The following is a 12,369-nucleotide window of genomic DNA, read 5'->3' as shown; positions in this document are numbered from 1 at the left end:
AGCAATGTCTACAATAGCCAAACTATGGAAAGAACCTAGATGTCCATCAACAGACGAATGGATAAAGAAGATGTGGTATATATACACAATGGAATTCTATGCAGCCATCAAAAGAAATGAAATCTTGCCATTTGCGACGATGTGGATGGAACTAGAAGGTATCATGCTTAGCGAAATAAGTCAGTCAGAGAAAGACAACTATCATATGATCTCCCTGATATGAGGAAGTGGAGATGCAACACGGGGGGTTAAGGGGGTAGGAGAAGAATAAATGAAGCAAGATGGATTGGGAGGGAGACAAACGGTAAGTGACTCAATCTCACAAAACAAACTGGGGGTTGCTGGGGGGAGGGGGGTTGGGAGATGGGGGGGTTTGTGGACATTGGGGAGGGTGTGTGCTGTGGTGAGTGCTGTGAAGTCTGTGAACCTGGCGGTTCACAGACCTGTACCCCTGGGGATAAAAATATATTATATGTTTATAAAAAATAAAAAAAAAATACTGTTTTTCAGGTTATTATAACGTGTGGTTGATTTGTCCCTAACCACAAATTTATTAACATTTACATAAATCTGTGATTAAATGTTCATTTTGTTCAGGGAAAAGAAATCCTGTTAGAAATGGCCGTCTCTGGTATCCTCTTCAATCTTTATCCACGGATAAACTTCCTTGTTGTCCACAATGACACCTAGTGTAGACTAATTAAAGCTGCAGGACTGGGTCCTTGGGATCTGAGGACTCTGGTCTTCAGCAGCAGGTTTAGCAGATGAAATAGGACAATTTCAAATTCTTAACAGTAAATCTAGTAGCATTTGGCTAGTGGAGCAAGAATAAAAAGAAAGATATATATGTATACAACTACCTATGTAAAATACCAACCTGGTATTCTAGAAAGGGTGTTATTTGTGAGAAATGCTATCTGTGTGACACACTGATGCTTCCAAAATGTCAGCCAAAGTATTGAGGAATGTGGTAGTTCATGCATGTTCCCAGACCAGCTCTGTGGCCAGGGAATGAATACCCTGGTGTTGCCAGTTGCAGCTTCCCTGTAGGAAAACAATGAAAAAGTAAGTACACGAGAAGAAACCAAAGGAGGAAATAAAACTAAATTCTATTCTGCAAACACGGATAAAGCATCAGCTGGGTCAAAGAAATGTTCAAGAAAAGAATGGAGAGATAAACAAGAAATAAATCCTACCTACAGGAGAAAGCATACATGATGAATAAACCAGGAAACAGAAGTATCAGGAGATATATGATGAGACATTCAGAAGTCATTCAATGTAAATCACCTTTGGTTGTCTTTTTTTTTTTTTTTTTAAAGACTGTATTTGTTTATTTGACAGAAAGAGAGATCACAAGTAGGCAAAGAGGCAGGCGGGGGAGGTGGGGAGCAAGCTCCCTGCCAAGCAGAGAGCCTGATGTGGAGCTTGATCCCAGGACCCTGGGATCATAACCTGAACTGAAGGCAGAGTCTTTAACCCACTGAGCCACCCAGGCGCCCTGTAAATCACCTTTGTAAATTGAGAGGAGAGAAATTTACATTCCACCTCGGAATTTAGAGATGATTTTAAATGAAATTGTTGTTTTTTTAAAAATATTTTATTTATTTACTTGAGAGGAAGAGAGCATGAGTGAGAGGAGGGGCAGAGGGAGAGGGAGAAGCAGACTCCCTGCCAAGTGGGATGCCCAATGTGGGGATGATCCCAGGACTCTGGGATCATGACTGAGCTGAAGGCAGACACTTAACCGACTGAGCCACCCAGGCGCCCCGAAGTGGTAGTTTTGGATGCAAGAATGGAAACATGATGTTACAGGCTGAATTCCCTGAGATTCATATATTGAAGTCCTAAGCCTCAGTAGCTCAGAATGTGAACTTATTTGGAAATAGGGTGGTTACAGGTGTAATTAGTTAAGTTGAGGTCACAATGGAATAAGGTAGGTCCTTAATCTAATAGGACTGGTGTCCTTTTAAAAAGGGGAAATTTGGAAATACGCATACATAGGGAGACTGCCATGGGAGCATGAAGGCAGGGCTTGGGTGGGATGCATCTAACAAGGTTAGGGACATCTGAGATGGGTGGCAAACCAGCAGAAACTAGGGGAGAACCCTTGAACTGATTTTCTGTGACAGTCTTCAGAAGGAACTGACCCTGCCGACACCTTGGTTCTTGGACTTCCAACCTACAGAGCCGTGAGACGATACATTTCTTTTGCTTAAGCCACCCTGTTGTGACACTCTATTACAGCAGCCCTAGCCAACTCATACACTTGGGTATTGTTTTGACAGATGGCAGTTAGGAAAAGGTGTATCTGAAGAAGGCATGACATGAACAATGACACAGAGCTAAAAGCGTGATCTGGTAACAGAGGTGTGAGGGGGTTGTGACATAGAGTCAGTGTGGGGGAAAGGTGAAGAGTGTCTAGAAAGGCATGTTGGGGAAAGATTGTGAACCTTGTTAAGGGCTATGGGCCTTTTCCTTTGAGTATGAAGGGGCTGCTGAAGGTTTCTAAGAGGGAGGATGAGATGTTTAGAGCTTTCGAAATTATTTTTAGTTTTGGAGGAAATTATATTTAGTTTTGGAGGAAAATACCTGAGGAAAATGTAACCCAGTGTAAGGGAACTGAAAAACTCACCTCAGCCTGTAAATGAGGAAGCCTTCTTTCTGTCCACTTGTGCCCAATTCCATTGAAGACGCACATGCTGTTGTCTTACATGTCACCTTTAGCAAATGTCACTGTGCTGCTCTGCAGGAGGGCTTTCTGAACCGCCCTGCCATCCCTTGATTGTACCAGAAATTAATCACACAGACCTTTCAGACTCCTAGCTTCCTGAATATAGTTGGCAGAGTGTAGGTGTACATTGCATAGATGACGGAAGAATTGGCCATCATATGAGTTTAAAAGGATAGGAACGGTTTGATGGACTGAAAGGAACACTATTGTTGGACACCACATTTCCCTCTGTCCTGCAAGCCACAAAGCCACGGTCATAATAATCCAGTGGCAGCTGTCTCATGTGTATGTTGTGAAGATGAAATGGGAAGGTGCACATAACGTGTGTAAAGAGTCTCCAAAATGTCAGGTATTGTTATTTCTGGCAGGAATGTAGGAGCTGGGATTCAAATCCCTGCATTTTGACTCCAAATTCTGTGCTCCTTCCACCCTCCGCTCTGCTTCCTACGTGGTGTTTATCCATAAGAATAACAGGCTTTGTGCTTCACTCCTACTGGTTTCTTATCATTACTTCTCTCTCCTGACACATGTTACATCAGCGTCTTTCTGTGCAAACTCCTCATCTGTGACAGACATGACAAGACTCAAGGGGTCCTCTGGGCCTCTGTGAGGAGGGCTTGAGAGCTGCCAGTGTAGTCAACAAGCGGGGAATGGGCGGCTGGTGTCTCACACAGCCATAGCACTGATGGATCTGAGCTGAACAAACTGCTCTCTAGAAAGACATAATCCCAGGGAAGGGGGAAACTCTTGTATGTGTGCAGTCAGGAGACTACCCATTGCTGCAAACCTCATGCCCTTGAGTTGCTGAGAGAGGCTTTCTCTTACGATGTTGCAAGATCTCATCCTGGCAAATGCTAGTAACAACTACGCCTGGAAAATAAAAACAACTGGGCATCTACTTAAACATGAAATTTAACATCTGGCAAGAAGTGGATTTCTGGGGCACCTGGGTGGCTCAGTGGGTTAAGCCACTGCCTTCGGTTCAGGTCATGATCTCAGAGTCCAGGGATCGAGCCCCACATCAGGCTCTCTGCTCAGTGGGGAGCCTGCTTCCTCCCTGCCTCTCTGCCTGCCTCTCTGCCTATTTGTGATCTCTCTCTCTCTCTCTGGTCAAATAAATAAATAAATAATCTTTATTAAAAAAAAAAAAAAGAAGCAGATTTCTGCCAGGGGCTCTTCATGTTTGTTTCTGCAAGTGATATGTATAAGTAGAAGTTCTGTGCTTGGCATCCTTGCAGATGGTCCATTGCTTAAAGACTTTGATGTGCATAATAACAAAAGTTCAGAGAGAAAGCTGTATCTAATAATTCCCTTATTTATTTATTTATTTTTAAAGATTTTATTTATTTATTTGACAGAGAGAGATCACAAGTAGACAGAAAGGCAGGCAGAGAGAGAGAGGGAAGCAGGCTCCCTGCTGAGCAGAGAGCCCGATGCGGGACTCGATCCCAGGACCCTGAGATCATGACCTGAGCCGAAGGCAGTGGCTTAGCCCACTGAGCCACCCAGGCGCCCCAATAATTCCCTTATTTAAAAGCAAAACTTCCTCCATCAATTGACCTATGTATCAATCAGGAGAGCTAGGTTATATAGCAGTAACAAACATTCCCAAAATATTAGGAAATGACATATGACATATGTCATATGGCTATAACAATGTAGTTTTATTTCTCACTCTTGGCAAAAATCCAGCAAATTTTTAGCTTTGTCCTCCAGAGTAATATCTTTTTTTTTAATTGAGTATCTTTAATGTGGCAGTCATGAGACTAGTACTTTGCATATGTCTTTTTAAATCTCATACAACTGAAAGGTTGATGTTATTATTTCCTTTTTGCAGATATGAAATTGAGACACAGTTCAGCAAATAAGTTGTAGACTGGTTTGCGATCCAAATTTTTCTAATGCTAAACCCATTACTTTTAACTACTATTAAGCTATTCTTTTAAACATAACCCTCAGGTTTTAATTTTTAAATGTAACTTCACTGGGGCACCTGGGTAGCTCAATCAGTTAAACATCTGATTCTTGATTTTTCCCTCAGGTCATGATCTCAGCCTTGTGAGATCGAACCCCAGATTTGTCTCCACTCTGGACATGGAGCCTGGTTAAGATTTTCTCTTTCTCTCCCTCTGTTCACCCACCCCCTCCAAAAACATAACTTCACTAATGTCATCCTTCCGATATTTCAAGAGGGAAGGAAGATCCAAATGTCACTTTTCGGCTGTATAGATTGGCAAATCAAGGCGTTTTAAGAGATTTTGCATTGATCTTAGCCAATACACTTGATGATAAAGTTAGATATAGAACTTTGAGCAGTGTGCTTACATCAGAATAACCATGTGTAGCTTGTAAAAATGCAGGTTTCAAGGCTGCCCTAGGGATCCTGGGGTAAGTCTCATTCTGGTAGTGAAAGAAGGTCACTTGGAGAATTCCTGAATCTTCAACTCTCCCAGCATGATTGCCGTGAGACCATGTTGTCAATGAAAGTTGAAAAACTATCAAGGAGACATGGTTGAGATTCTGCAGGTCTGCTAATGTTTTGCCTAGAGAGATTGCCTGAACTTGAAGATTGAATCTGAGAGCATTGTGGATTTGCTGATTGAGCTCCATCTGTAACATTAGCTATATGGGAATAAACTGCCACTGTTTATAGTATATTCAAATTTACATTTCTGAGAAGGCAATTAGCCTAATTAGTTCAGTAATGAATAATGTTAACCTTTGTCATACCATTATAGAGTCCATGGTGCTAGTTTGCTTCTGTCCCTCAATTTTATAGGTCACTGGAGATTGAGATGGAAGTGTTGTTTCATAATTCAAAACCACTGCTCAGTTAGGTAGGGCAGCTGAGCGATTAAAAAGCCAAACAGATCATCCCAAGGCAAAAATACCTGATGAATCAGTCTTTTTATTTTTTACTTTTTTAGGGGGCGGGGGAGAAGGAGAATGGGAGAGAGAATCCCAAGCAGGCTCCATGCCCAGCATGGAGCCCAACTCAGGGCTTGATCTCACGACCCTGAGATAATGACCTGAGTCAAAATCAGGAGTCAGGCACTTAACTGACTGAGCCACCCAGGTGCCCCCCTGATGGACTGTTTAAATCTTTCCTCTTTCAAATATGGCTATTTCAGCCTATGGCAAAATTGCTTAAAAGTAAAGATTAGTACTTCGATTTCTTGCTGAAATGTCATTGGGTGGTTGCAGATTAGTTTACCAAAAGTTGATTTGCTTGTCATTTTTTACTTCCTAAGTTAGTGTATCCAAATTTATTTTCCATCAGTAGTTAAGAGCTGAGACACTTTAAAAATATGCAGATTCCCTGGTGCACTTTGGGAATCTGTAGTGTAATCTGCTGCCATCTAGGACAATTTAACCCTCATGCACAGCCTTAGAACCCACCTGTAAGTTAATGACTCCCAAAGAGTTGACAGTATCACCCTTTGAGGTCTTGGAATATTTATCTGTAAGGGTTAGTTTAGTTAGAGTCTGTCTCATTGTATATGAACTCTCCATTACAGCAAATGTTACAGCTTTTTATTTATTTTTTGATATCCCCCACACTCTAATTTTGTTTTTCCAGTAGTGGTGACCCATTATAAACTAACATGAACAGCCCAGCTGCTCTTTTGAATTTAAAAAAGATCATACAAGTTTGTGCACAGCAGACCAAATGGATTAATGAAGGAAACTTTTGGGAAATGAGACTTTCATCTAAAAGACATATCCCTTACCAGGTGACTATAACAAGTATAGAAGACATAATCTGCCCAGCAATTTAGCTTTGCTCTTTTACCTAAAACTTATTAGCAAAATTGCTGCTTTCTGCCTTTTTGATACTTTCCCGCATTAGGAAGAAGAGACATACAGGATCCCTCAAGGGTGAAATCAAATGCAGTTCACACCCATAAGTTCCCTAATTCTTTCAAAGATATCAGAGGAGAATCTTCAATCACTGGTTTAATATTTTAGAAGCAGAGTAAGTCACTTCTTTAGACATGGTTTAATTCTTTAAAAGTCAACAACACCAAAATAATTAAATGACTATTAGTACCTGCGTTTTAAAAAAAATATTGACAACCTAGAGATTATGTATATATTATTTTATATGTATAATCTCTAGATTATATATAAAATAACATTATTTATGTAACACAAGGTATACAACACAAAATACACATCTATGTGTATAATATGACATTATTCTGTTCCCTGCGTGTTACAGTTCATAGTTTCATTTGGAAGTCAGTTACTTGGAACTTGGAAAAATGCCTGATTTCTGATATTACATTATTTATTATTATAATATCTGTATATTTTACATTATAAGAAAAGTATATATTGCATCTTAAATTATGTAATAATCTATGTATTTTTATAACATATCATAATGTTATTGTTTTCTGACATTACAAAAAGTGGCTAACTCCATGGTTAGCCCACATAGCTATGGGTTTTTGTTTATACTTTGCAATAACACTTTTCCCATTATTATTTATTTCTACTACCTAGTAGCACAGTTAAACCACAAGCTAACTAGGCTTTGATGTACACAACTAACAGGTATTACAGAGTTATAATAAAAAATGTCCTACAGTAACAAGGGAATGTGGTGATTGGTGACTATTTCTTCTTCTGGAGGGGCACTGGCAGATGTCTAGGTCTTTGGACAAAGGGAGCCCACCGGGTAGCATGGTTTGGCCATTGGTCTGTATGAATATTTAAATGCCCTGTATATATAAACAATGGAGACTCTGCCTTAATTGTAATGATAATGATGAAAATAATAATCATAATGAGAATAACATCTACTAAGCATTTATGATATGGAGGTACCATGTTAAGACCTCAAAATATTTTATTTCCTAATCACAACTTTATAAAGTGGTTACTGGGGAAACTGAGCCTTGGGGAGGTTGAGTGACTTGCTTATTATGCAAAAAAGTCTTTGTGAACAAAGGTCATTGAGAAAACCAGGGCCTGTGCAACCTGCCTTGGTCAAAAGCAAGTTTCTTCTCCAATGTGCTGTAATTTCTACATATACTTCTATTTGAGAAAAAGATTATGCAAGTTATCCATTTTGTACCAAAAAAAAAAAGAGGTAAATAAAATCAGCATTAGGAAAAGATCACAATCTTACCATTCAAAAATAACTACTCTTAGAACCCTTTTCTAACTCCCTGAGATGTAACATTAAATGTAGAATCTCTTCTAGGAAGTCCATAACAATACATTTGGTCTGACCCAACTTTACATTCCTTCCACCATAATCCCACACCCTTAGTATCCATCCCCACACATATTCCCCAGATTTCTGATTGCATAGATTAGAAAACTTAAGTAGTTCTTTTGGAGTATGGTGTACTTCCTCACATTCTGTACCTCATTTTAGGGACCTGCTGGGATTTGAGTCTAGTTACAGGTCTGGGAGCAAAGGGTGGTGGCTGAGCAGACCTAGCATTGTCTTTCATGGCAACTACTCAGGGGAGGGCATTATTATTTCCTCAGGCAGTTCAGGTTTAGTCCCTTCAGAGGAATGGAGAGGTCATTTCTTGTGGGTGGAGCAGCTGAGACCATTGCGGGTGGATTGCTTGCACTGGCAAAAAAGACTTATCAGAATGTAGGAGAAAGTTTCTCCTCACTCTAGGGTGATATACATTTTCTCCTATATATTCTTCTAGTAATTTTTGGTTGCATTTTTTACATTAACATTTTTTTTCTCTTGGGATTTATTTTGGTGTGGGAAGTGAGGTAGGAAACTCTTTTCTCATTTTATACTTTTCAGAGCATTTTAATATAAATTAAGGTATTTTTATTTGTTGAGTAGATAAGAGCTATATTCTTGTGTTTTATACATATAAACTTAGTAATTCAGACATTTCAAGTGATTTGCCTGTGATGAAAAATTTAGGTAATGGCAGAATCAGGCCTGGATCTAGATCGTAGTCATCTGTCCAGAATTCTTTATACCCCATTAGCTTGCTTCTTGGTATTAGTTACAGACAGTTCTCTTTTCTGTGCTACTTTTATTACTCACTGGAAGTGAATTTGGTCATCAAGTTTCTTAAAACATTACTGAATGCAGCTTATGACATTGTTTTTGAGAATTAGAGCTTTTTGGAAGTCCCTACTTTGTCACTGACAGTGTGACTTCCAGCATGTTATTTCACCTCTAATAACAATGACAATAACTGTTGACACATGCTGACATTTTCTATGTGCCAGTTTCCATGTTATGTGCTTAAAATTGGTTATCTCATTTAATCCTTACAAACTACCCCCCATCCCCAAGAGTAGACACTATTACTGAAGTGCATAGTGTACAGAATAGCAGCCATTTCCCAACTTTTGGGTTTCTGACACTCCCTTTACCACTCTTAAAACTTATTGAAGACCCCAAAGAGTTTTTATTTATGGGTAATATTCATCAATATTTACCCTGTTAAAAATTGAAACAGAAAAAAGTTAGTATTTATTTACTATTTCCTTTAAAGAGGGAAGAACAATCATAAACCCATTATTTATCAACCTATTATTATTATTTTTTTAAAGATTTTATTTATTTATTTGACAGAGATCACAAGTAAGCAGAGAGGCAGGCAGAGAGAGAGAGGGAAATAGGCTTCCTGCTGAGCTGAGAGCCCAATGTGGGGCTCAATCCCAGGACCCCAGGATCATGACCTACGCTGAAGGCAGACACTCAATGACTGAACCACCCAGGTGCCCCACAACCTATTATTTTTCAAGCAAAAAGTAGCTATCTCTTCCCAAAGCATGACATTCTTTTTCATTTTTGCAGTATTTCTTTAATGGCTGCTTTAATAGAAGGACTGCAGGTTCTCATGGGTTTTTTCCACATTTAATTTGCAGCAATATCACATACCACACAGCCTCTGGAAAACTCCCAGTGTAACACTCATGACAGAATGAGAGTAGGAAGGACAAGTAATATCTTAGTATTCTTATTAAAATAGTTTTGATGTTGCGGCACCTCTGAAAGGCTCTTGTCTTTCTCTGAAGAATCACTGTCATATCACATGATGGGTAAGAGGGTTGTGCTGGTGTGGAACAAGATCCCTGGGTTTTAATTCCAGCCTCACTGTTTACTCACCGTGGGATCCTGGGCAAGTTCTTTTGCATTTTTTACCAGTTCCATGTCCGTAAAATGGGGGTTAGAGTAGTAAGGATGAAATCAGTTAAAATATCCAAAACAATGTTTGATAAAACATAATTACTTATATGCAAGAGCTTCATTATTTTATTTTTAATTTTTTTAGAGAGGGAGAGAGAGGGAGAAGGGACAGAGGGAGAGGGAAAGAGAGTCCTAAGCAAACTTCAACCTGGAGCTCTATCCTGAGATCATGACCTGAGCTAAAATTAAGAGTTGGATGCTTAACTGACTGAGCCACCCAGGTGCCATTATTATTATTATTATTATTATTATTATTATTCTCCCCTGTCTACACTGAGAAACCTGAGATTTGGATCACTTCTCTGTCAGTTTTCAGCTATGTAATTTCTTCAGCTTTGGGATCCTCAGGTTCCCTCATCTGGAAGATAAGAGTAATGAAAGTAGCCACCCTGAGGAGTTATACTGAGCTTTAGATGAGACAACACATGTCAGATACTTAAGACGGTGACTATCAGGGAGGAAACACTTTCTATGTGTTTGTGGTAACAATTGATATAATTTTTACTTCCTTTAAATATGACATTTTATATATGTGTATGTATATAGAGGTCCCCACACACTAAGAATATATCTAATGGCCTATGGAGACTAAGCAAATAAACCATGGCATATCTGGAACATTCGGGTCAGTCAACTTAATTAGATTTCCAGGCTCTCAGGTTGTCATTTTAGCTGGGATGCTTTGAAATCCACAGTGAACCTTGTCTTTTATTAATATTCAGAGGAAGGAAATTATGGATGCATATCCAATAGCAATCTCCTAACAATTATAATTATTTTAATACTAGTAGATCTCCACAAAAAAACTCTTCTTATTTTGCTTTTTATTAGGAATCTTTGAACTGTTGCCTACCGACAATCAAACCTGAAAAATCCAAATCTAACATGACTGAATGGCTGATGGGTGTTTTGAAATGACAGCTTTTTGATTAATTAGAAATTAAAGCAGCATGTCACTTCACATGTAAAACTGAAAGTGCTCCATCTAAACATCCTCTTCAGATAATTAAAATGTGACATGTAATGCCAGTTGATTGACTTTGATATTTTTGTTTTTGTGATAGGTGTTACATTAGGCAGGTTTTCCTCCATGCAAATTATTATCACTTATAAATTTTAACTTTAATTTTATAGCTTCATAACAAGAGAAGGGAAACAAAACACAGCACCTTTGTTTTGTGAATAAATTCTCTATAAAAATATTAAGAATTGTATGGGGGGCTCTTTAAGAAAAACACTAGGCCAAAATAGAAAATTCTGTAAACATCTAGAGTTTTTGGATAAAATCAAAATAAGAAACTTAAAGAAAAATAGCATATTAGTCCAGGTTCTCTAGTGAAACAGGTCCAATAGAATGTGCGCACGCGTGTGTGTGTGTGTGTGTGTGTGTGTGTGTGTGAATGCATGTGTGTTTATTTCTTAAAGAAATTGATTCAGGCAATTGTGGAGGCAGACACAAAGTCTGCAGGCCAGCCTGGCAGGCTAGAGACCCAGGGAGGAGTTAAAGTTGCAGCTTGAATCTGAAGGCAGTCTGTTGGTAGAATTCCTTTTTCCTTGGAGGAAGTCAGTCTTTCATAAAGCCTTCAACTGATTGGATGAGGCCCGCCCACATTATGGAGGGTAATCTGCTTTACTCAAAGTCCACTGATTAAAATGTCAATCTTGCCTAAAAAAACCCTTCGCAGTGACAGCTGAAGTGGTGTTTGACCAAATATCTGGGTACAGTGTCTTAGCTAAGTTGACACGTTGAATTAACCATCACAATGGCTGACTTTGCCAGAAGGAAAAGGGAACAGTATGTGCAGTAGAATTGTAAAGAATGTTGATCACCACAGCATGGGAACCCCCCAGGGTAGGTATGACTGGTCCTGGTCATGGCATAGGTTATGCAGGGGCAGAGGACAGTGTCTTTTTTATTTTTCTACTAACACCTTTTATTCCATTTTTCCATTCAATTTTTAAACCGCTTTATTGCATGTGAAATAATTGATATACCAAAACACTGCACATATTTAATGTATACAATCTGATGAGTTTTGACATGTCCATACACCCATGAAACCATCACTACAATCAAAATAATAAACATATCCATTACCTTCAGAAGTTTCCTTATGCTCATCTATTTTTTTTTAAAGACTTGATTTATTTATTTGAAAGAGAGAGAAAGCACATGGGAGCAGGGGAGAGGGATAGAGGGAGAGGAAGAAGCAGACTCCCTGCCAAGAAAGGAGTCTGATGTGGGGCTCAATCCCAGGACCAAAGGCAGGCACTTAACTGACGGAGCCACCTAGGCATGTTTCTGTGTTTGTTTTTTGGTAAGAACACTTAACTAAAGCTCTATTAATTTTTTAATAGAGTTAATAGTGTTATTAATTTTTTTAAGGGTACAAATACACTACTGTTAACTACAGGCACTAAGTTGTACATCACGTGTCTAGAACTT

General features: G+C 39.0%; 1 long non-coding RNA gene across 2 annotated transcripts in view; it reads left to right on the top strand.

The window, feature by feature from the left end:
- Window positions 1-10,965, top strand: part of LOC125095126 (uncharacterized) — a 51,892-nt gene extending 40,927 nt beyond the window's left edge. For both annotated transcript variants that reach the window (XR_007125792.1, XR_007125793.1), the window contains one exon: window positions 10,755-10,965. This is a non-coding gene — a long non-coding RNA (uncharacterized LOC125095126). The remainder of the gene's footprint in view (window positions 1-10,754) is intronic.
- Window positions 10,966-12,369: the final 1,404 nt, after the last annotated feature.

Source organism: Lutra lutra, chromosome 3 (assembly GCF_902655055.1).
Source record: "Lutra lutra chromosome 3, mLutLut1.2, whole genome shotgun sequence".
NCBI lineage: Eukaryota > Metazoa > Chordata > Mammalia > Carnivora > Mustelidae > Lutra > Lutra lutra.
The sequence above is the reverse complement of the archived record's forward strand: the minus strand, read 5'-3'. Positions and strand labels throughout refer to the sequence as shown.